General features: G+C 49.3%; 1 protein-coding gene across 1 annotated transcript in view; it reads right to left on the minus strand.

Annotated features, from left to right (window-relative positions):
• LOC135233848 (MORN repeat-containing protein 1-like) overlaps window positions 1-21,895 on the minus strand; it is a 134,701-nt gene that overhangs the window by 14,835 nt on the left and 97,971 nt on the right. Inside the window, exons 16-17 of the transcript XR_010323960.1 lie at window positions 21,178-21,330; window positions 7,227-7,333 (exon numbers count right to left, since the gene is read on the minus strand). The gene's annotated coding sequence lies outside the window, so the exon portion shown is untranslated. The remainder of the gene's footprint in view (window positions 1-7,226; window positions 7,334-21,177; window positions 21,331-21,895) is intronic.

The raw sequence follows: 21,895 nt of genomic DNA on the forward strand, positions 1-21,895 counted from the left end.
GTAGCTGAAACAGGAGAAATCCTGCTGCTTCTGGTCATGGGTTGTTTTTTTAATGAGTGATTTCATGTCTGTGTAAGACCACGGAGTTGTATTTGTAGCCCTTGCATTAAAAGCATACTACGCAGGATGCTTCTTTTTTTTTTTTACCTTTCCTGGTCCTGTGTTTACAATAAAAGAAGTCTCTCCTCCATCCCATTCAGCTCCATTTTTATATTTTATATTTTCACTGTACTTGTCCATCCTCACCTCAGCCACGCCCATTGCACGCTGAAGCCTCATCCCACCCAACAGGCTCTGTAGCCACACGCACCTTTTCGCAGACGGTAAATTGCGTCATGCCCCAAGAAACGTTTTAGGGCAGTGTAGCACAGTGGGTAAGGAACTGGGCTTGCAACCGAAAGGTCGCAGGTTCGATTCCCGGGTAGGACACCTACCGTTGTACCCTTGAGCAAGATACTTAACCTGAATTGCTTAAGTATATATCCAGCTGTATAAATGGATACAATGTGAAAATGCTACGGAAAGGTTGTGTAAGTCACTCTGGATAAGAGCGTCTGCTAAATGCTTGTAATGTAAAAGAAGAACAACCAGGAGATGGAACAACAAGCAGAGGAGCACAGGTTCGGCAAATGTACGCAAAGGCAGAGACTGCCAGTGCATTGTAGATATGACTGAGCATGGTTATTTCACATCATCAAGATAAAGATTCCGCTTAGTATGCCTTTAAGTGCTACGTTTGCGTCGCGTAAAGATACCAGGCTGAGTGGTTCTTCAACAGCATGTCTTAGCCGACAGCATGCCTTGACCTAGGAGAGCGCAGGACTTGCAGGAAACTCGCTCAATGTTGATTTTTCTGAAACAGGTACATCCTCAGCCAAAACCCACGAATTGCCTCAGGAGCACTGACGGCCACTCAGACTTCTTTACGCATTCATGAGACTGTCAGCCTGCAGAACGCCACCCTCATCAGCATGCAAATTCAATACCCATACAGTAATACTTGTCAGTTCCCTTTTAAGGACGTTTCACTGGGGGGGGGGGGGTAAAAGAAAGATGTGACTGGTCCACTTTACATCTCATTCTTGTTATTTTCTGCCGGCGTAAAAGCTGGTGCCGATTTGAAGTCGGCCCTGTTAAAGCCTGCTCCTTCCTCTTTCACGATCAGTGGCTCTAACAGACGAACAGGAGCTCCGAGGCCCCGCCCCTCGTTTGGGTTTTCCAGGCACGTGCCGTTACGTTATCAGCACGCCCGAGAGAGAGAGAGAGGTACGGCCCGCGGGACGCGCTCGACGACATCGAGCTTCCCGCGCGCACGCTTCACGCCAACCTCGCTCTCAGGGGCAAGACGGACGACGCGCGCGCGCGTCGGTCTCGAATACGAATCCCGTTGCATTAACGTGTAGCTTACCGGCCGCGCGCCTTCCCGCGAAGGAGAAGACGCGCCCGAGATCACGGAAAGACCCCTTTCGCAAGAGAGCGGTCCGTTGTGAGGCGGCGGTCTCCATGGCAACCGAGCAAGCTCCGTAAACGGCGGTGGAAAAGCTCGTCTCTCTGCTCCCTCGCCGCGGTTCTCTCCCGCTGCTATTTTCTCCCTTTCACGAGTCGTGCTCCCCCTCGCATTTCCTTTCACGAGGAAAGAAGAAAAAAAAGCGGAGAACAAACGCACGAGACGTTCTGGTGCTCCGGTTGCGAGCGCCTCGTGTTTACACGCGGCGTTGCTGCGCTCTACGAGACGCCTTGTTTAAGGATATTTGTTTCCTTAAAAAAATATAATGTTGCACCGTTTATTTATACAAGTCCCTGACCCCTGTGTGTAATTATGAAATAAAATAGCTCTACCTTCCCACGTGGCTCGGCCCAAAAACAAACATTGCTACAGCGAAAACGACTTCGCTGCTCCTCCTGACGTTTTTTCCACCACCTCTGTTTCGTGGGTTTTTTTCCTCGGACGTGCCAGCGCAAGCTGCTTTGAGAACGACGCGCGTCGGAGTGACCCACTTTTAATGGCTGCACCACGGCACGTTCACATTCACTTCACCGCTGCTACGCGCTGCGCCTGTGGAAGAGCGTGGCGTATTCTCCTCCAGTTAATCTCAAGAAGATTTACAGTCGGACCCCTTTCCGGGCGGGGGGTGGGGGGTGGGGGGGGGAAGAAGAGGGCAGGAAAAGGCACCCCACTAACGGTCAAAATAGCAGCACTTGAACCCAGATCCTATAAGCGGGTGACCCCTCTTTTTTCTTGGTGCAATTATTCCCTCAGACAAAATACAGTGGAACAGCCAGACGCTGGAAAACAACTTCTGGCCTTTAATTCGATTTCCTGTTGAACTTTGCTTTACCTGCGATCATGAAAGAGGCAGACTGTGGCCCCCAAAGGCAGGGGGGCCTTCCCTCCACCTACCGCTCCCCCCCCCCTTCCCCCACCCCCCCCGATTTGATTCTGTCCAGACGTTTTCCGAGACAGAGCTGCCCTTTATTCTCGAAGGAAAGAGGCTGTGCATCAGAAATACCCATTTTCTCCCCTCCTCCCCTCTCCCACTCTCCCCCTCTCCCCCTCTCCCCCTTCCCCCCCTCCTCGCCTTCTTTGGAGCGAATGTGCAAAAAAAAAAACCCCACCACACCTGAGAGGGATAATCATTCCCAGAACTCCGCGCGGGAACGCCGCTGACGCTGAGCAGGCCCGTCGCGGAACACGGCGGCAGGCCTGCACTTCCCTTTCGCACAGGAAGCGGACCGAGTGTGCGAAAGGAGGCCACACAATCCAGAAAAGTTTCTTTTTTTTTTTTTCTTTAAAAAAAAAAAAATGTGTGCCACAAATCATCTAAATTTAAGTGGAAGACCTGTGTAAACAGCTATTTATCCAAAGGGAAACACAGCTTTCTCTTGTTTAGTTTAATAAACCACTCGGGCAAATTTAAAGTTTTTGCAAGGAAGGAGTGAGTCAAGCTGAAGATTGATATTTCACTGAGAGAAAAGTTATTCCAACCAAAGCATTTGTTTTTTGTAGTCTAAGTGTAGAAATTGGGAAAATTGTCATTGTTTTCCTTGGGAAGAGAATATATACATATAAACAGCTGTTTCTGTAAAATGGTAAAACATGCAAATACCATGAAATAAAAGCTGATTGTCTGTACTTTTGTTTCATATTTATCATTTGATCTCAAACAAAAAGGCCTTAAGTATACAGCAAAAATAACAAATTTCACTCTACCCTTCCCATACTTTTGGAGGGCGCTGTATATACAGTTCATTTTCTGTGTCCCCATTGTCAGAACTATCAAGCACAGAGGAAAGAGCCAAAGTAAACTACCCAACAGAGATTTTCTGTGTGTGTGTGTGTGTGTGTTTTAAAAATTTTTTTTTTTTTTACCATGCTTTCAACCATTGCTCAATATTACGAACAAGAAACAGAACACTGCCAAGAAGTCTCAATCATTCCAAATCGCTGCCTTCTGAAGAAACCCCCAACATGAGGCCTGGGGTACTTGGGGGGTGGGTATTTGTTCCAGCGTTTTACTCTGGACTAATTTCGATTTTTTTTTTCTTCCCTCTCTTCCTTCTTTCTCCAACGGGGCCTCCGTGGAAAGGGACAGGCTCAGCAGGAATGATGAAAGCAGTGATTTTTTTCTTTTTTTTTTTTTTTTACTCTTCATAATTCCAGCCTTTTGTCCGCTGTATGTCATTATAGGGAGCTGCATCTAGTTATTTGTGTCCTGTGGCCGGATACATGCACACAGAGGGAAACAATTTGTGTGGGAGGATCAGTTGGAGGTTCAGAGCCGAAACCCAGATCAGCCTTTTGAAGGCATCTGGGGCCTCGGTGATTGAGGATGTCACCGTGTATCAACACAGCGCGCTGCTGGGGCCGCCAAAACACGAGCGGGAAGGGATCTTTGGGGGGAGGGGGGCAGGGGGGGCGGTTAGCGGAACCAGTGGGCCTCCAGCTCGCTGCAGGAAAACGACACAGCAGCGCCGTCAGAAACAACATTATATATTTCTGACATTATCTATCTCCCTTCATGTCTGTCTGTCTCTTTCTTTCTCTCTCTTTTCCCCCTGCTCGCTCGCTCGCTCGCTTTCCATAACATATGACCTATACATGATAGACAGAGAGAGAGAGAAAGAGAGAGAAAGAAAGAGGTTAGCCACTATTGATTCATCATCCCACATTCTGTGTGTTCCTTCTCTTGACTCCATGAATTTTACTTTCAGCATGTTACATGGTTTCTTTTTTCCCAACGTGCGAAATAGAGACATGTTACTGGCACAAATATATATCACATTAATTGATGATTTATAACACATTGGGTCAAATGTTATATCATACATATTAAATGTTCACTTAAATATGTGTACATAAAGAGATAAATGTTATCATCTTACAGTGCATACAGAAAGTAGATGGCCACAGAAAGCTGCACTGAAAGCAGTCCTCTTTTTTCAGCAAAATGACCTGGGGTTCCTGTGAGTCATCCTGACTCTCAGGTAAATATTTACGTGTGTGAGTTTAGGTCGGCTCCACACTTGCGCAAACTTCCCCTGGGCTGGAAGGTGACTGTACCACCAGTTAGCGGGACGTACATTTTTTAAAAAGCTCACGGTAGGAAATATACTACTTTTTTTTTTGTTGTCGCAGCTAACACTGAATACAATCCTTGTTTCTTGTTTACTTTACTCCCTGTCCAAAAATATCCCGCCCACAGCCATGTCCACAATAGGAAGCTTCACAAAAGAAATGGAAGCAATCATCACAGGAGAGAAAAAAATCATCCTATTTCTAAATGAAAAATGTTTTTTTTTTTTTTGGTAAAATCTTCTTTTTCACTACAATCAGAAATGAACTTTTAAATGTATTAGATGTTGGCCGTGGTGCCACAGTGAGTGAACAAACGGCTTTAGGGATTGAATAATGTGTTGCTTGGAACAGCGTCTGGCTGCTTCGCAGATGGCTGTTGAAACCTGTCCTGCGCTGAATGGGTTAGTTAGTTTTTGTTACGGCTCCACAGTCCAAACAGATGCCAGAGATACGGCCTGAGACACAAGTGTGCATCCTGCTGCAGGAAAGGAATGTAAATATGTCTCCTTTAACGATAGCCATGTTGTGTCTACGCTCCAGGCTTGATTTCATAACCCGAGCCATTGCTAATATGAGACACCAGCCAGCTCGCGGTGACTAAAAATGGGGGGGGAAAAGCTGTGTTTTGTGGGTGGAAGACGAAGGCCTCATGGAGGGCTCTCGGTGCTATTTTTTTGCATTTCCCTGGTTTGTTTGGTGATTTTTGTAGGGACACAAGATTAGGTAAAAAAAAAAAAAAAAATCGGCTTGCGTAACTGAATGATCACAGGCGAGCTGGGAGCTGTTGCCCATGGAAACGTGCCATGTTAGTCACGCATCACAGCCAGTTTCCTGCGGGCATTGACTCCTGTGTCCGGTGATGCAACGGAGGGCATGCCTGTGCCTTTGGCACAAGCCACTCGAGGGTTGTATGGAACACCTAGTTACCGTAGTTTCGCTTCTCCCATTCTTAGAATTCTTTGTCTGACCGAATCCTATCTGTTCTTAAGAGTGACAAAATGCCTCGTGTGTGATTCACTAAATATATTTACACTGCTGTGCGAAACGGGTTTCAGCATTAACTTGAGAATTCTGGTGATGTCTGACATGTTGCTTGGGCACTTGAAACAGTGACTCACGGGTCTCTTCGGTGCCAACAGCGAACAGACGTCAAAACGAAAGGGTCCAGCGTGTAACTCGTGTGGATGCCCACCTCCACAACACATGTCCCCACCGATTCATTGATGCAAAAAGTACAGGGTTTGAGAACCTGCTCCACCAACCTGCTGCGTTTCCTCTGAAACACAGAACAAAGCCTGGTCATCTGTGCTTTTTCCTGTGTGTGTGTGTGTGAGTGTGTGTGTGTGTGTGTGTGGGCACACTCGTGGGCGTGTGTGTGTGCGTGCTTTTGTGTGGATGTGCGCGCTTGTGTGTGCATGTGTGTGTGTGCGTGTTGTGTGTGGGCCGTGTGTGTGCATGTTCGTGTGTGTGTACGTGTGTGTGTGTGTGGGCACTTGTGTGTGTGTGTGTGTGCTTCTGTGCGCGCGTTAGCATGAGCGGGTGTGTGTGTTTGAGCCAGTGAGTCACGGTGCAGCTTGCCACGTGTGTGTGTGGGCTTGTCTGAGTCAGGCTGGGGTGGCAGGGCCCCTCACCGTGGAAACGCTTCGCCTCCGAACACGCCCACCAATCCCTCGCCGAGCTCAGTCCACAAGCCCACCTCCAGCAGTGGGCCCTGCGTCTTATTCAACACGGAGACCGAACTGCCTTTTTTTTTTTACAGAGCTCTTTCATCTATATTTCATCAAAGGATTTTGGGGTTAGCTGCGTAGCCAACTGTCCTAAGCGCATGCAAAGGTAGATCCTGACAGTGTTTAATCTTGCGCTGGAGACAATTACAACAGGCGATTCGGGAACAAAACAAGGCGAAGTGACATCATCTTTAAGTTGTGTTATGGCTGCCGTATCGGTAGTGTCTAACCGTGACCCCCCTTGAGATTAAATCTTCCACGTGTGGTGCATCAGCTCGTAGCGGCCCTGTAAATATGCGCAGATTTGACACACAACCGCTATCATGATTGAGTAAATGACTCAGACAGCGTATGTAAATACTGTTACAAATGCCCGATTGTAAGCTCTGAGTGGATCTAAATAAGCCGATGTCGTCGCTGTAGACGACCCTCTGTTTTTCTTTGAAGCGAGATTGGGTTTCCTAGCGACCTTTTCAAATCATCAAAAAGAATGCGAAACTTTGTGCAGTACGGAATAATAGCACGATATAGTGTTTTATGTACACAGGCGCTAAACAACTGCAGTCGTTTTAAAATGAGCAAAACCGGAATCTATAAAATCTGTATGTTCAGAACACACTGTACTCAGCTGCACTTTGCAGTTTAGGTAAACAGGTTAATGATATAGTATTTTAAAACGCTATAGAATTGCAGGGTTCAAAATGAGAATGGGCCCACTGTCCTCCATAGAGTGTTTTATCTTGACACCGGCAAAAAAAAAAAAGAAAAAGAAAAAAAAGACAAAATGGCGGCAAGATGACCAGCGCTGTGATTGAAGCGTAGCTGATAACCTCAATCCCATACGAGCGGGAATCCACCTAAACGGAACGCCGAGCGCTGCGCTGGCCTGCCAGGGATTTCTCTCGGAACGTTCTGGAGCCCACCTCATGTTCCGTGTTCCGTGTTCCGTGTTCCGTGCTCCGCCAGCCGCAGCTCCACCGCTGGCCTCCTCTGCCACCCGAGCATCTGCGTCTGCCGCACAGGAGCCAGTCTGCATCAAAACAAAGACAGATGAGGAAGATGTTTGGGGCTGGGGGTGGTGGGGATGTTTGATGCGTTCATGTTGGGCTGGGGTGGGGAGCTGATGTCTCACGTTGGGGGGGGGTGGGGATGTCTGATGCGTCTCATGTTTGGGGGCTGGGGGGGGTGGGAGATGTCTGATGCGCCTCGTTGGGCGGGGGGGATGTCTTGGCGGGCTTGGGGGGGGGGATGTCTGATGCTTCTCATGTTTGGGGGCTGGGGGGGTGGGGATGTCTGATGCGTCTCATGTTTGGGGGCTGGGTGTGTGGGGATGTCTGATGCATCAGATGTTTGGGGGCTGGGGGGGTGGGGATGTCTGATGCGTCTCATGTTTGGGGGCTGGGGGGGTGGGGATGTCTGATGCGCTCGTGTTTGGGCTGGGGAGTTGGTCTCATGTTTGGGGCTGGGGTGGGGATGTCTGATGTCGATGTTGGGCTGGGGTGGTCGATGGTTATGTTTGGGGCTGGGGGGTGGGGATGTCTGATGCGTCTCGTGTTGTTGGGAGGGTCATTGGGGGGGGGTGGGGATGTCTGATGCGTCTCTTGGATGGTGTGTGGGATGTTGGCATCAGTTTGGGGCTGGGGTGGGGATGTCTGACGCTGGATGCAAATGGACACGCAACAGTGTGGTTGTCTCGTTCTCATACAGTACCGCGTAGCCACTGCTGATTGGAATTCCTGGCTGGTCTGGTTCCAGGGGCCAATAAAATTGAAGCCCATGGAAAGCCTCAAATTCAGCGCTGATGAGCACATAGGCTTTTTTGAACAGTTAGCAATCCACTTTTTGGTTTTACTTTGTTTGCAGGTATTTCTGAAAATCAGCTCAGCCCAGCTCAAATGTACGTTGCGTTGTATGTTGATATATTCATGCAAAGATATTTCCTTTCAATTTGGCATTTTTTTTCATTTACCTGCATCTTTACCTGCAGTCACTGCTTTCTCTTTTATGTTCATTTAAAGTGTAAGCCTTTAACATGTTCCCTTTAAATTATTTTTCTTTGGTGAGAACCCTGCAGGAGGGTTTCACCCTTGTTTTATTTTGTTTTTTTTTCTCTCTCTCTCTCCAGGCCTTTTAAGAGGAAATGACATCATCAATTTTTCTAAGAACGCGCTTTGCGTCAGCAAGGTGTACCCAGCGAGATTCCTGACGCGCTTCTGGAACAATGTGCTTCTCATCTCCGCGACGTTCACTTCCTTGGTGAATCGCATGGCCAACGTTTTTAAAAAATTTTTTTTATCGTTTTCCCTCCTCTCAGCGCCTCTGGAGCTAATTACTGGTATTGTCACAACTTTGTGATTTATTGATGAGGCTCTCGCTCTCTTCTCTTCATGGTACAGGGGGAGTTCTGAAGATCTGCAGATTTAATTAAGGCTAATAACGTTCCATCGGTTAGGGCTCGTCATACATATATATATATATATATATATGAAAGAAGCGCATATTGGGGAGGGAGAGGCTGTGGTTTTGAAACCTCTCACTGGGGCGAAGCACTATCGTATAATGAGGTTTGCAGAAAGGGCGCAGTGAAAAGCATCAATGCAGTTTCCCCCCCCCCCCTGCACAGATGGATTCCAATCCCATTTGCTCATCGATTACATATAATGTGTCATCTGTCTGAGTTTAAAAAAATCAAACCATTCCAGCTTTCCTTCGCACACGAGACGGGCTCGTCCACCGCTGCTTACATTACTGTGGCTGGACTCAAACTCATTTGTTATGGATTCCAGTCAAATGCCTTTTAAGACTTTTTAGATCTCTGATAAACGGCCACGCTAAGTTCAAATTGTTTTCAATAGAAACTTTTTTTTTTTGTTGCATTATTGGGCTTATCAGTCCAGTAAATGCAAGGGCGCCCAAAGTGTACTTTCCTAGCAACCGAGCAATAACTGAACAATTCATAAGGTTTCCAGTATATTAGCCGACTTTGAATTAAATATTGATGCGCTGCTGTACATTACCATACCCCCCTAGCAATTATCTTGCAAAAAAAGTTCCAAAATGTTTTTTTTTTCAACCTGCATATTCTGTGATAACAGGCTATTAAAGTACGGTATACTATCTGAGTCATTTTGAAGGCTAACTGAAAATGTATATTCGAATGTCAGAAAAGCTGACAAAAATTTTTTAATAAATAAATAAATTGGTTGCCATTTTATTGACCTAATTTACTGTCGCACCAGGTACCTACTTTCAGCGCGAAGTTGCAAAAGAAAACAAAAGAAGCAACCCAGATGATCTCCACGCCCTGGCCTCGTCTGTTTGCCTCTGAAGCCTGTCGGAGGTGTTGAAAACCAGCTGTCGCGAGCAGCAGAGATGAAAAGCGTTCTCTGAGAAGCTGACTGCACAGGCTGCTGCTCTGCTCAAGGCCAGGCCGCGCCCCCCCCCCCCCCCCCCCACCGCCCCACCGCCCCCCACTTCAAACTGCCGACTTCTGCAGGAACGAGCCGAAGACGCCGGTGTCTCTGACCCCCCCCCCCCCCCGTGTGAGGGGGTGAGGTTGGGCCTCCCTGCCGCGCCCCTACGCACGGGCCCCTCTCTCACCCTCCAACAGTTCACGCGTTTCACACTTTCTCACTGTTGCATAAGAGCGGTCTCTCTAGGCGGTGGCGGGTGGAAAGGTCTACAGGCAGCACCGTCTCCCAACTGACTCTCGCTTCTGCCCACCACAGTGCAGTAAAAGACATCGGCCACTAGGAGCGCTAGAGGGCACAAAGGCCAGCAGAGAAGTCACAGGCTGCACGGAACGTGCGTGTTTAATTCTTCTTTTTTTTTAAATTGAGGTGAAAATTGATTTGGAATAGTAATAGCAATAGTAACAGTTCCGAAATTTAATGAATTTGATGTTCAGTCAAATGCACAGCTATGGCCTCAGATACGTAGCCTGTATCTTGATATTTTCTTTAGATGACTTGCAATGAAATAACATCAAATCCCACGATTGTGGAAGCGAGGTGAATCACATCGCTCGCAAACTCACAAGGTGCAGGATGTACGATAAATATTCTTGTCATGCTGAGGTCCTGTTCATAGCCCAGCAATGCTCGTAGCCGGAGCGCCAACTTTTTTTCCAGTTGCAGCGTCAGTCTCGAGAATGGAAAACTGCCCAGTCTCATGAGAGGAGCGTATCTAGCGCACATGAGCGCTCGGTGATTTTATTTTGCAAGTCCGTCTCGTACACCGAAATTAATTTGCCTCTCATTTTGTGATTCAGCCGCTGACAGTTTACAGAGTTACGGCTTCCTTTGTTGCTCTCGCTGCCGCCTCCTGTTTCCTGGAACTCAAGACCTCAGACAGTGATTCACCCCAGTGAGTTGCTTTGACTGGCTAGACGCTGCCGTCGGCTGCACCTGCTACGGGCAGGTCTAACCTGTTGGGCGCGCTCACCGTTACGCGTCAATGGAGGTAATTTCAGGTGCCCGGAATGCATCAAACATACCGCCGAGCCGCCTTTATATTGCCCATAATAAACATGCTTGAGAAAAAAAAAATCAGCGGTATATTTTTCCCTTTTATGCGCTGTGTTCTTTCTAATAAGCAATTCCCCAGAGGGCAGAATTTATACGTGTGATGCCCTCTCACCAAAGACCAAAGACAAAATACTGTCCAAATGATTTAAGGTGAAGACAGCGATAATTCTCTCTCTGCAAATGCCTCTCATTGCTGCAAGCTTCGCATGGCTTGACTATATACAGTATATATATGTGTGTGTATGTGTGTGTGTGTGTACACATACATTCCATGGCTGACACATTTCAGATGCAAAATTGTGATAACACTGTCATAATCTACTTTACTCTGTCATGAGATCACCTGCAGAACGGTGACAGAAGAGCCTCATTGTTCACGGGCTGCTCAGACAGGTGAAGCAGGGAACACACACGACAGCACTGCATCACGTGTGCAAAGCATGATGACTTTGATTACTGGAGAACTGCAGGCTAACAGGCTAACAGTGTGCTTGTGCGGATGCACCTTTATCTGTGCTGGCACCGTATAGGACAGTGCGTCCGCGGTGTGGAGATGTGGGTCCGAGCTGACCCAGCGGTGTGGAGACGTGGGTCCCAGCTGACCCAGCGGTGTGGAGACGCGCGGGTCCGAGCTGACCCAGCGGTGTGGAGACGCGCGGGTCCGAGCTGACCCAGCGGTGTGGAGACGCGCGAGTCCGAGCTGACCCAGCTGTGTGGAGACGTGGGTCCGAGCTGACCCAGCGGTGTGGAGACGCGCGGGTCCGAGCTGACCCAGCGGTGTGGAGACACGCGGGTCCAAGCTGACCCAGCGGTGTGGAGACACGCGGGTCCGAGCTGACCCAGGCCGTGGGAGGGCGAGATGTGAGGAAAGGGTTGGTCCCGGAGGTTGAGTCAAAGCCGTGTGTGGTTAATTACCTCTGCTCCAGGCATTGTTTCAGCTTCTGCGGAGCTGGGTCTGCTTGGGGTTTCTGGTGTTTGGAAACATGCCTTTGTGTAACAGAACCCAGATGAAAAATAAACACACCCGCAGTCTTCCTTTCAAGCAGCTCCGAGCAGATCACCACACACAGGCTTCATCTCAATGCACCATTTCCACCCCTGTCTCTCTCTTCCCCTTTCTCTATTCCCCCCTTCTCTCTCTCTGTCTTTCTTACTGTCCCTGCCTCTCTCTATCCCTCTCTCCCCCTCTCTCTCTCTCTCTCTTTTACTCTCCCCCTCTCACTCTCTCCCTCTCAGTATCTCTCTCTCCTGCCTCTTTTTCTTTCTCTCTTTTTTACTCTCCCTCTCTCCCTCTCCCTCTGTTTCATACATGCAAATGCAATCCAGACACTTATGCCGTGATTACTCAGTTCCACTTTGAGGCAAGCGTGTCGTTAATAAAGCCCAGCGGCCTGTCAGTTTTATAATATTGCCTTACGCCGCTGTGTGGACATGCAACCGATGCAGAGAGGGACATACTCTTTCGAGATCAACAGTTAGCGCGTGTGATATAAATCACGCTGCGATTTCGACATCGCGCCCCACGGAAAGAACTGTATCCGTGACCCATGTGTTACCGCCATTCTTTTTTCGCTCCCCCCCCACGCCCGCCCCCTCTGACGCTGTCCGTATAGTTTACGTTTAGGGTGCTGTAAAAAGGTACATAACCCATAAGAGCTTTGGCTGTTTTTTTTTTTTTGTATTTTTCTATGACTCACGGTGCTAATGACTTCACTTTCCCTGAGCGCTCCACAGCTGCACCTCATGAAAAATATCAGGAGTTTTTTTTGTGTAAAGGGGCCACTGCCTTTAAAAAAGAAAAAAAAGCAAACAGAAAATGCAATCTTTTTTTTTTTTTGAGTTTGGTTCCTCCCGGTAGGGCAGCTGCGGTTTATAATTTATTAATTATACAATATGTATATGAAGTGCCCTCAGACGCTCCATAAGAAGGCTTTAAAAAGTGCCGTGCAGTTTTAACCCCTCCTTTGCCGACTGGCCTACATACGGTCCACCTCCTGAAAACGCAGCAGAGGAGAGTTGCGGGGGCGGGTTGCATGCGTCTTCAGCGTCGCGGTGATAAGAGCTGCAGGCGGGGATTTGCAGGGATTTGGTGATTTGAATTCTTCGCTCTATCTGTGGACGCGTCCAAGATGGCCGCACGTAGGAAGGAAGAATGAAAAAAGGCGGGTTCTGGAGCACAAGAAAAAAAAAAGAAAAGAAGGAGAAGGCGAATCCAGACAGGCGTCCCCCCCCCCCCCCCCTCCCCCTCCCCCCTCTCTCCCCCCTCCCCCAACCCCCGCCTGCACAGACACAGGGGCTGGTGTCTGACAATGCAGGGCTGTTTACCCAGCGGATCCAGGTGTGCTGCAGGCACCATGCAGCTGGAAGGGGCTCAGAAGCCCCCCCCCCCCTACGTGCCCCACCACCCCTCCCCCCTCCCTCCCCCCACCACCCCATCGGCACCACCCGCGCCGTCTGCGCCGCTCTCCCGCCCCGAGCTGTGCCGCGGCGCGCCGGGGAACAGCCGCTTCGCTCCTCACCGCCATTCCAGTCCCAGCTCTCAGAGGGGGGGGGGGGGGGCCCGGGGGACTCGCACACACCCGGCCGCCAGCGTCGTTACTCCATCGCTGAATAACGGAGTGTTCCCTCACGCAGACGCTCATTAAATGCAACGCCACACGCCTTGCGCGGCGCGCGGCGGCGGCGGCGGCTTTATTCGCTGACCTCACCGCTGGAGAATGGGGGGGGGGGGGGGGTGGGGGGTTGGGTTGGAGGGGTTGGGTTTTGCCTTCCGAAACTTCGCCCCTCTTTATCGAGTTCACCTGCAATAAGAGTCGTGATGCCATTCATCTGCAATACCCACCAACCCCCCCCCCCCAAAAAAAAAACACAGAAAAAAAACTAAGGCAAACTATACTTAATTACACCCTCGATTTCCGCTACAAACAACAGTAATGGCCGCTGGCACGTTCTGCGGAGCAGTACTGCGTGCCCAGGTCCGAACGCCAACGGCAGAGGCACGGCAGAAAAGCAGCAGTTTTCAAAGCTTGCATTATTTATCGCAAACACGCGCGCGCGCTTTATGAAGGTTAATGACGAAGGCACGAGGAGTTCTAACTCACTCGGCTCGTCCCCGCCAGCCCGCAGAAGGGCTGAGTCTTAATGAGTCTGTGAAATCAATAGTCTGGGAAATTAGACCATGTGCTCGGCGGCGCGGCTTATCAAAGAGCCGCCCCAGATTCATAAAGATGCACAACTGCCGCACGCCCCCAGCCTCGGAGGAGGCCCGCGACCGACTGCGCTGGAGACTCTCGTGAAAAGGAAAGATAAAAAAAAAAAAAAAATTAAAAACCGCTTTTCCTCCCATTTTCCTCCCTGAACTCCCATTGACACGGCTAATAGCATGCATATTGCATTGCATATTATACTTTCATGTGCATTGTGTCACCAGGATTTAGAATGTTTATGCGCCGATGTTACAAGTAAGCATTAATTTTATTTGATGAATTAAAAATCTTGCCTACACACACAGCAGTGGGGGTAATTAATGCATCTAAATCTAATCTTCTCTTGAGTAGAAGTGCACATCCTGTAAGGGAAGGGGAAGGAGCAGGCTTTTACTTATTAAAGATGTGTACATATATTAGGAATTTTGCTTAATCAGTGAAAATTATTACTGTACTACACTGGCCATAAACCTTGAAAGAGATTATGCAGCTGTACAGGTTCCTCTCTCTCTCTCTCTTTCTCTCCCTCTCTCTCTTTCTCCACTCTGCGACTCTCTCTCTCTCTTTCTCTTTCTTTTCTCTCACTCTCTCTTCTCAGTTCTGTCTCTCTTTCTTTTCTCTCACTCTCTCTCTCTCTGAGCGTGTGTTTGTGTGTGTATGTGTACGTGTGTAGCTATGCGTGTGCACGCGTGTATAAATACTGTAACCCAATTCATTAGCGCAGGTATCTGTTGCTAAAGTTAGGCTTGTGAATCCACTCTGCGGCTCTGAACAGACATTAAAGCCGTTTAGAGCACAGGGCCAAGTTTCCCGTCCTGCTGATCCCGTCCAGCCGAGGCCAAGGTCCTAACAGACCCATCGCTCTCACACGACACAGTGGGAGCAGAATGCCTTCGGATTCCACATCCAGAAAGCTTTTTTTTTTCCCCCCGTCCTTTTTTTTCCACAGGCCATGCAACATGCAGAACTGCCACAGTCTTCTGCCACCATAGAGAGCTTTAACAGAAACCGTAGTCATTCATCCCGGAGCGTTCGGCCGTCAGAAGCGTCTATGGCAGGCTCTCTGCTCTGTGAATGGTCACTGTATCTCACGGGGGGGGGAGGGGGGGGGTGTGTGGACGTGCGGTATGAGGTTCAGCGTGAGCTGAAATGCAGGCATTATGCCACTGCTGCACAGGGAAAATGCGCAGTGGAAAACGAACCTAAACTTTGAGAAAAGTGCAGGAAAAAAGCCTGCAGTTCAGTTCAGCCCCGAGGGAAGGGGAGGGGGGGGGGAGGAGGGGGAAGGGGAGGGAGGGGGGGTGCAGGATTTAAACTAAAAAGCCCCAACAACAGTCTGACACTCAGCTGCTTTCATATGCACCACTTCATTTTTTTCTCTCAGCGACTTCAAAGTGCTATTTATGCAGAAACTGGGTGAATTTCCCTGTCCTCCTCGCCTCCCCAGGGGCCATGTTTTTTTGGAACACGCCTTTTTTGTTACAAAAAAACACAGCGTGTCCCCCCCAAACCCCCCCCCCCACTACCCCACACCCCCGAAAGCCTGCGCTCCCCCTCCGCCGCCGCCTCCTCCTCCTCCTCATCCTCCCCTCTTGCTCTCTCTCCTCTCCTTTCTTTCCCTGCTCCTTCTCCTCCTCTCTGTGTCTGCAGCTGCGGCCCTCCGAGTTTTTAATCCCACCCCCTCCCCAGAGCGCTGGAACGCCATCCAACATTTTAACCGCAGCTCTGAAACAATCGAACATCTGTTTGGAGAGGAGCCCGGGCAGGGCCTTCCTGTCGGGAGGAACCAGCCGCAGGCTTAACCCTTTCCCTTCCCTTCCCTCCCCTCCTCCTCCTCCTCCTCCTCCTCTCCAGCCTCCGACGCTGCCAGACTGGGTCCCAGCATCCCCCGCGAGAGGGAAGGGGGGGTGGGGGGGGAGGTCCTCCTGCACCCCTGCCCCAAAATAGCCCCCTCTCTGCAGTTCACTGCTGTACAAAAAGAACGCTATTGCTCTCAGTTTCAGCATAAAGAAGCTTGAGTGAAACAGATAAGATCCCAGGGTAGATTTTTTTACGTGTTAACAACAAGTCCAAAAAGAACTAAAGAGCGTTCTAGGCACCCGTATAATAATCCAATGGAGATTTTTTTTAACGTGTTTTATTTAAATAACCAGTATTCACAGCTACAGTATGGCACCTCCGACACAAACAAAAGGAGAAAGATTTTGAAGAAATACTGCTAGCCTGTATTTAATACGCGGTTCAGTGCGTATGCTTGCTTGGCACAGCTTACTGCGCAGTTCCATACGCACCAACGGCGGACTAGTCCTGAAGGCCTCATATTCTCCCTAATTGTTCCTTCCAGGGAGGTTCTGCTGGAACGAACCTCGCGGACAAACACCGCCGGTTCATTTTGATTAACATCCAGCTTGCACAGATAGTCACTTGGGCCATAAACCGCATTCTGCGCATTAAGGGAAAGTGCAGACGGCGAGAAAATCAAACTATACAATACATATCCTCCAGTAAAGATCCCTCAACCTCACATTCCCGTAGTAACTCAAATGGAAATATCCACAGTTTAATACATATACAGGGTATTGCTATTTAACACATAATACGTACTAAAATGATAAAATCTAAGCAATATATGCGCGCCTTGGGAAAACGGGCCAAAATGTTAAAGCTTTGAGGAATTGTGTCATGCAGCCGGAGCGCACCGTATGTCTGCTTGCACAACACCGTGGCGTTTGCGCGCGCGCGCACACGTAGCCTACACGCTAGGCCAGGAGGCGGGCTAGCGAGCCCCGGTTCGGTCCGTAGCTCAGCCCCAGCCGGAGCAGAACCGCGCGCACAGCCGCGGGCGGCTGCCACAGACGGTCTGTGAACGGTAGTTCAAGTTCACAGCTGCGGATAAAAGAGGGGGGTGGCGGGACGGGGGGCTGGGGCGGGCGGGGGGGGGGGGGGTGCGGTATGTGCCCGTGAAGATGACCCTCAGCACGGCGGCCCCCGGCGGCCAGGAGGGGCCCCCCAGTTCTCCTCCGCGCAGTCCCCGGGAATGTGGAGCCACCCTGACAGGAGTTCACCGAACTCAGCTGGGCTGCAGGGTCACCGGGTGCAGGGGCAGGTGAGCTGCACTGCCCCAAACCCCGAACCTTATCTGCAACACAACCTACCCCCCGCCCCCCTGCCCCAACCCCCCCCCCAACCCCACCCCCCCTCTGCCCCTACGGACATGAGCGGGCGCATAAAGGACAAAACAGACCTGCTCCGGGCATGTAGTGTCAGTCAGGAAGCTTACTCTGGGTTAGGTGTCAAAGCCATGCAAAATGTATGAAACCTGCACGGCCTGCTCCTGCTCCCGGCTCCCTTTGTCTGCTCGCCGAGCAGCAGAGCAGCAGCCCTCCAGCACCAGGAAGTGTGAATCAAAGATACTCCACCTCTGAGAAAAGACATGTACTACTGGTGCAGTGTGTGAGAGAGAGAGAGAGAGAGAGTTCATACTGTAAATATGTGTTTTGAATTGATTTACGATGCTTTGGCAATATGTACGTATGTATTTCCTGCCAATAGAGCAATTTGAATTTGAATTTGAATTTTGAGAGGAAGAGAGAGAGACAGAGAGAGAGAGAGAGTTAGAGAAAGAGGGGGGAGAGAGAGAGAGAGCTCATCCATATTGTGCCTGTGCTCAGACTGGGAAAGGCTTTAATAGTGAACTATCAGATAAACACAGAAAATATGTATATTTTTCAAGCCTTTATTGCAGTACAGTGGAGCACTGGCTTCCCGTTATCTGATAATAAAGACGAAATTGCTTGCTTCAACAAGGGACAAATAGATATTTCACGCTCGCCCTGAAATGCATTAAAATGCGCTTTTAACAACCCTCAGCTCCAGCAAAGCTTAAACTCAAATGTGTCACCATCTTAATGTGAGTGCTTGCACAGGCCACCTTGTTGCCGTGATATGCTGCTGGTATAATTTAAAGGCCACCGGGCCCAGTTTCAGGCACCGCTTCAGCCCACAAAAACACCGGTATCTTGTTGGCCAGATAACGCTGCTCTTTTCTCATCATGGCATTACGCTGCATTCTCACGGTATAGCAGCATGCAGTTGACGGTAAACCTGCTATTCAATGTTTTTCAATGAGACAGTGACGGGAAGCTCCGCCTCCACCAGCTTTGAATACCGTGCACCGCAACCCCTGATGGAACCTTCCGTCAAAAGCTCAACGTTCTCAACGCTTGCCATAGTACCGTATCGGATGGACAAACGGGATGTCGTTTTTTTTGGAATCAACGTGGACTTTTGTTGTCCCTCCAATGGTAGGACACTTTTGTTTTCCACCACAGGTACATTTTTAAAAAGTGAGTCCACTTCTCCCGTTCTCATCCATGCTTCTACAGTAACCTACCAAGCACCTTATCAAAATAACATAACTCTAATCCCACCAAATCACCATAGCAACGTTTACATGATGTTTGCCGTCTTGTTCTGTACCTTACTGCAACGGTGGTCAACCTTTCCTCATTAATGCATGGAATAACGTTATTTTTATTTATTTTTTAACCGTCAAAATGAGAACTAGTCTCTGCCTAGTGCCTTCTGGTCCTCCTATTCCTTGGCCTCCATACTTGCCATTCTCCAGAATGTTTCCAGAAAAACACCACGGAACTAATTCATATGAGGATCAACTGTCCCTGGGTAGATTTGTCGTGTTGCTTTGTGAATTGTTTTACAACACCTCCGTATGATTCCATTTAATTATTTACGTATCACATTTGCAAAAAAAAACTACAAATAGTCTGCCACCTAATGCCAGGGTGGTGAAAATTGAGAAAAAAATAAAATAAAAAAATAAACATGGCGAGAAATACTGCAGATTTAGTTTGGCCTGAAGTAAAAAGCTCCTTCTTTGGGAATCGCATGCGGTTTAATTTAGAGAGTGATCGGCCCGCTCCGGTTTGGTTTCGGTTTGGTCAGATCGTTTGGATGAACGTCCTGTAATTACGCAGTTGACAGATGGTCCGTCCGCTCCCCGTTTGGACAGGTTTTTGATGGTCACGCTGCAGACTTGAAAGTCACACCGCCATGTCATCTTACAGTCATGTACATTCACAAAGATCTGTACTTAGCATTCAAAAAATTAAGGTCAAGCTAAAAAAAAATGTGTTTGCTACATCTTTATTTAAAAAAAATGTCTAGTTAGCAATGGAAAATATATTCTTGTTACATGAATAGGAAATCAGAAAATGTAAACACTAAAATGTCGTGACGTTCATTTGCAGGTACACCGAAATAAACAATATATTTAACGAACTTCAGCTCTCTGCTCCTTGTGCAAAAACTCTAACTTTACTGATTATTAACTGACCACTGAAAGGTTATTTGTCAATAAACAGAGCCCCAGACGTTCCTCTGACCTATACTCCCGCTTTTAACCTTTTTGTGCTGATGTCAGAGCACACTGTAGCTCCATTGAAACTTTAATGTCACCGGACAGACATGACACATCAATGCAGACACCTGCTCACCGGTCACTGACTGCAATCAATACACACCGACAATACTGCAAACTCCCAATGGAAGGCAATGTGCACAGGCTTTCCAATGAAGAAAACAGAAAGAGTGTGGAGGAGGGGGTGGGGGGGGGGGGGGGGGGGGGGGGAGCAACAGCAGTCTGACAGGGGAAATTAAAAAGAGGAAATGGATCTACAGTCCCCAGTTATTGGAACAGAGACAAAATGCGGAATGAGCGCAAGATATTATTCCTTTACTCGCTGCAGCAGGGGCTTAAAAAAGCTGCCATTTTCAGCCCAGGTTTTATGATTCACATTGATCCTCTAATTGGGGAAGGACTGAGGGAAATGGACGCCCCATTATTGTATTTCCATTATAAGTCACCTTCCGGATTTTGTCTACTTGCGCTGATCCTCTCCTGAGAAAAGCGTGATGGGATGGAAGTACAAACTTAACCCCCCCCACCCCCCCCCCCCAGGCCCCCCAACCGCCCACCCCCCCCCCCTCACACCCCAGCACACCTAGATAAACACGAACGAGCAACAAGGCGAGCGAATATTGATTTATCGTTCTCTCTCTGAACGGACAGATAGAGGCGGCCGAGCGGAGGAGCGGGGGAGAGAGAAGAGGGGCGCAGCGGCAGCGTTCGGGGAGTTCGCAGCGAGAACACACATCCCCCGGCCCACCGGCGTGCGGGGAGAGCGAGAGGCGGGCTTCGCGCCGCGCCCGTCTAATAGGTGCTCCGTTTTTTTTTTTTTGCGCTTTTTTTCCTCCCGGGTCTCGGAGGGGAGCTCGGAATGCTAACCGGCTCCAGATGCAGAGGGGTGAGCGGGAGGCGCTACGCTAACAGCGGCTCCGTCGCGCTCGCCGGGACGCCCGACGGCTCCCCGATCTCCCCGTCGCGGCCGCCGGAGTTACCGCGCAACGCCCACGCACGCGAAAAACAAAACGCCGGTCGAGAGAACGAGAGAGAGAGAGAGAGAGAGAGAGAGCTCCTCGGTTTCGATACGCCGTCGGGGTGCGTCACGCTCGAGCACACACACACACACACACACACGCATGCACACGCAGAACACCTGGGTGCAGCTGAAAAAGGAACACTAAGATAAATAGAAATATTAATTAAATTAAGACGTTGCTCTTTTTGGACATTTTTTTTTTGAGGCATTTCCTCACAGCAAATAGCAACACCTGGTGGCCAGGTGATGAATTAACCATTGCAACAAACCTTCCTTCTTCTGAGCATGTAGCATTGAGACAGATACTCACTCAGAGGGACATCACATTCGTTAATGCGTTTCTGGAATTTTTTTCCTTTTGGTGTACGGAGCATTCTGGCCAGCTCCACATATCTGGCAGACTCTCTTATCGAGAGCGACTCACACGGAGTGTGTTTTCATAAAGAGCACAGTCGGATACTCGGTGAAGCAATTGGGGTTAAGTACCTTGCTCAAGGGTACGACAGTTCCTATAATTTTCTGAAGTTAATTTCACATTTGGAGCCAGGCAGAGAGCGTACAGTGTTGTGTCAAACCTGTGTTGGGGTAGTAAAATCGGAATAAAAAATGCATTTAAAAACAGAAAATCACAAATGGCATGAGATTGCTTTCAGAGATGGATTGTTGTCATGTTCCTTTTTTCACCTGCTTGTGTTCCCCAGTCTCAGATCTCCTGCTTTTCCTTAATCAGTGCTGGTGAAGAGGTGCCTTCCGTCTGGGCAAAGCCAGAGCAGCGCTTGGGCGGCAGAGCAGAGCGCTGGCTGTGCTGCCAGTCTGATCCAGCCGCTTCCCCGTGGGCTTTATGAATAAAAAGATCATTTCAAAAAAAAAAAAGAGAAAAAAAAGGAAAAACACATTATGATATCTCATGCAATCCCATATGAACACAATGGAGATTGAAACCATATTTTTGGCAGCCAGTGTCTTCTGCGTGATGGAGTGAGTAAGAGAGGAGCTAACCCTTCCCACAACACCCCCCAAACAAACCCCCCCACCCCACTGCCCTCAGCCCCCCCTCACACCCCCTCCCCCCCCCGGTCTGGCAGATAGCTCCACACGCTCACAGTCCTGTCCATCACTGCCCGCCCGCTCAGCCAACACGTTTGGAGGCCAGGGCGTGCGTTTCGCGGGAACAGGAAGGGGGGGGGTGCGGGGTGGGGGGTAGGCGGGCAGACACCTGCCAGGCCGCTAGCATACGCCGCCACGCCACACCGCTGCAGAGAGGACAGCGCGCCCGCTGCTCGAAGCGTGTCGCTGTCAGAGAAACATACGCCCGCCTAATCCTGAGAGTGCTCTCTCTCTCTCTCTCTCTCTGCCTCTCTCTCCCTCTCTCTCTCTCTCTCTCCCTCTGCACCCGCTCTCT

Source organism: Anguilla rostrata, chromosome 11 (genome assembly GCF_018555375.3).
Source record: "Anguilla rostrata isolate EN2019 chromosome 11, ASM1855537v3, whole genome shotgun sequence".
Classification (NCBI taxonomy): Eukaryota; Metazoa; Chordata; class Actinopteri; order Anguilliformes; family Anguillidae; genus Anguilla; species Anguilla rostrata.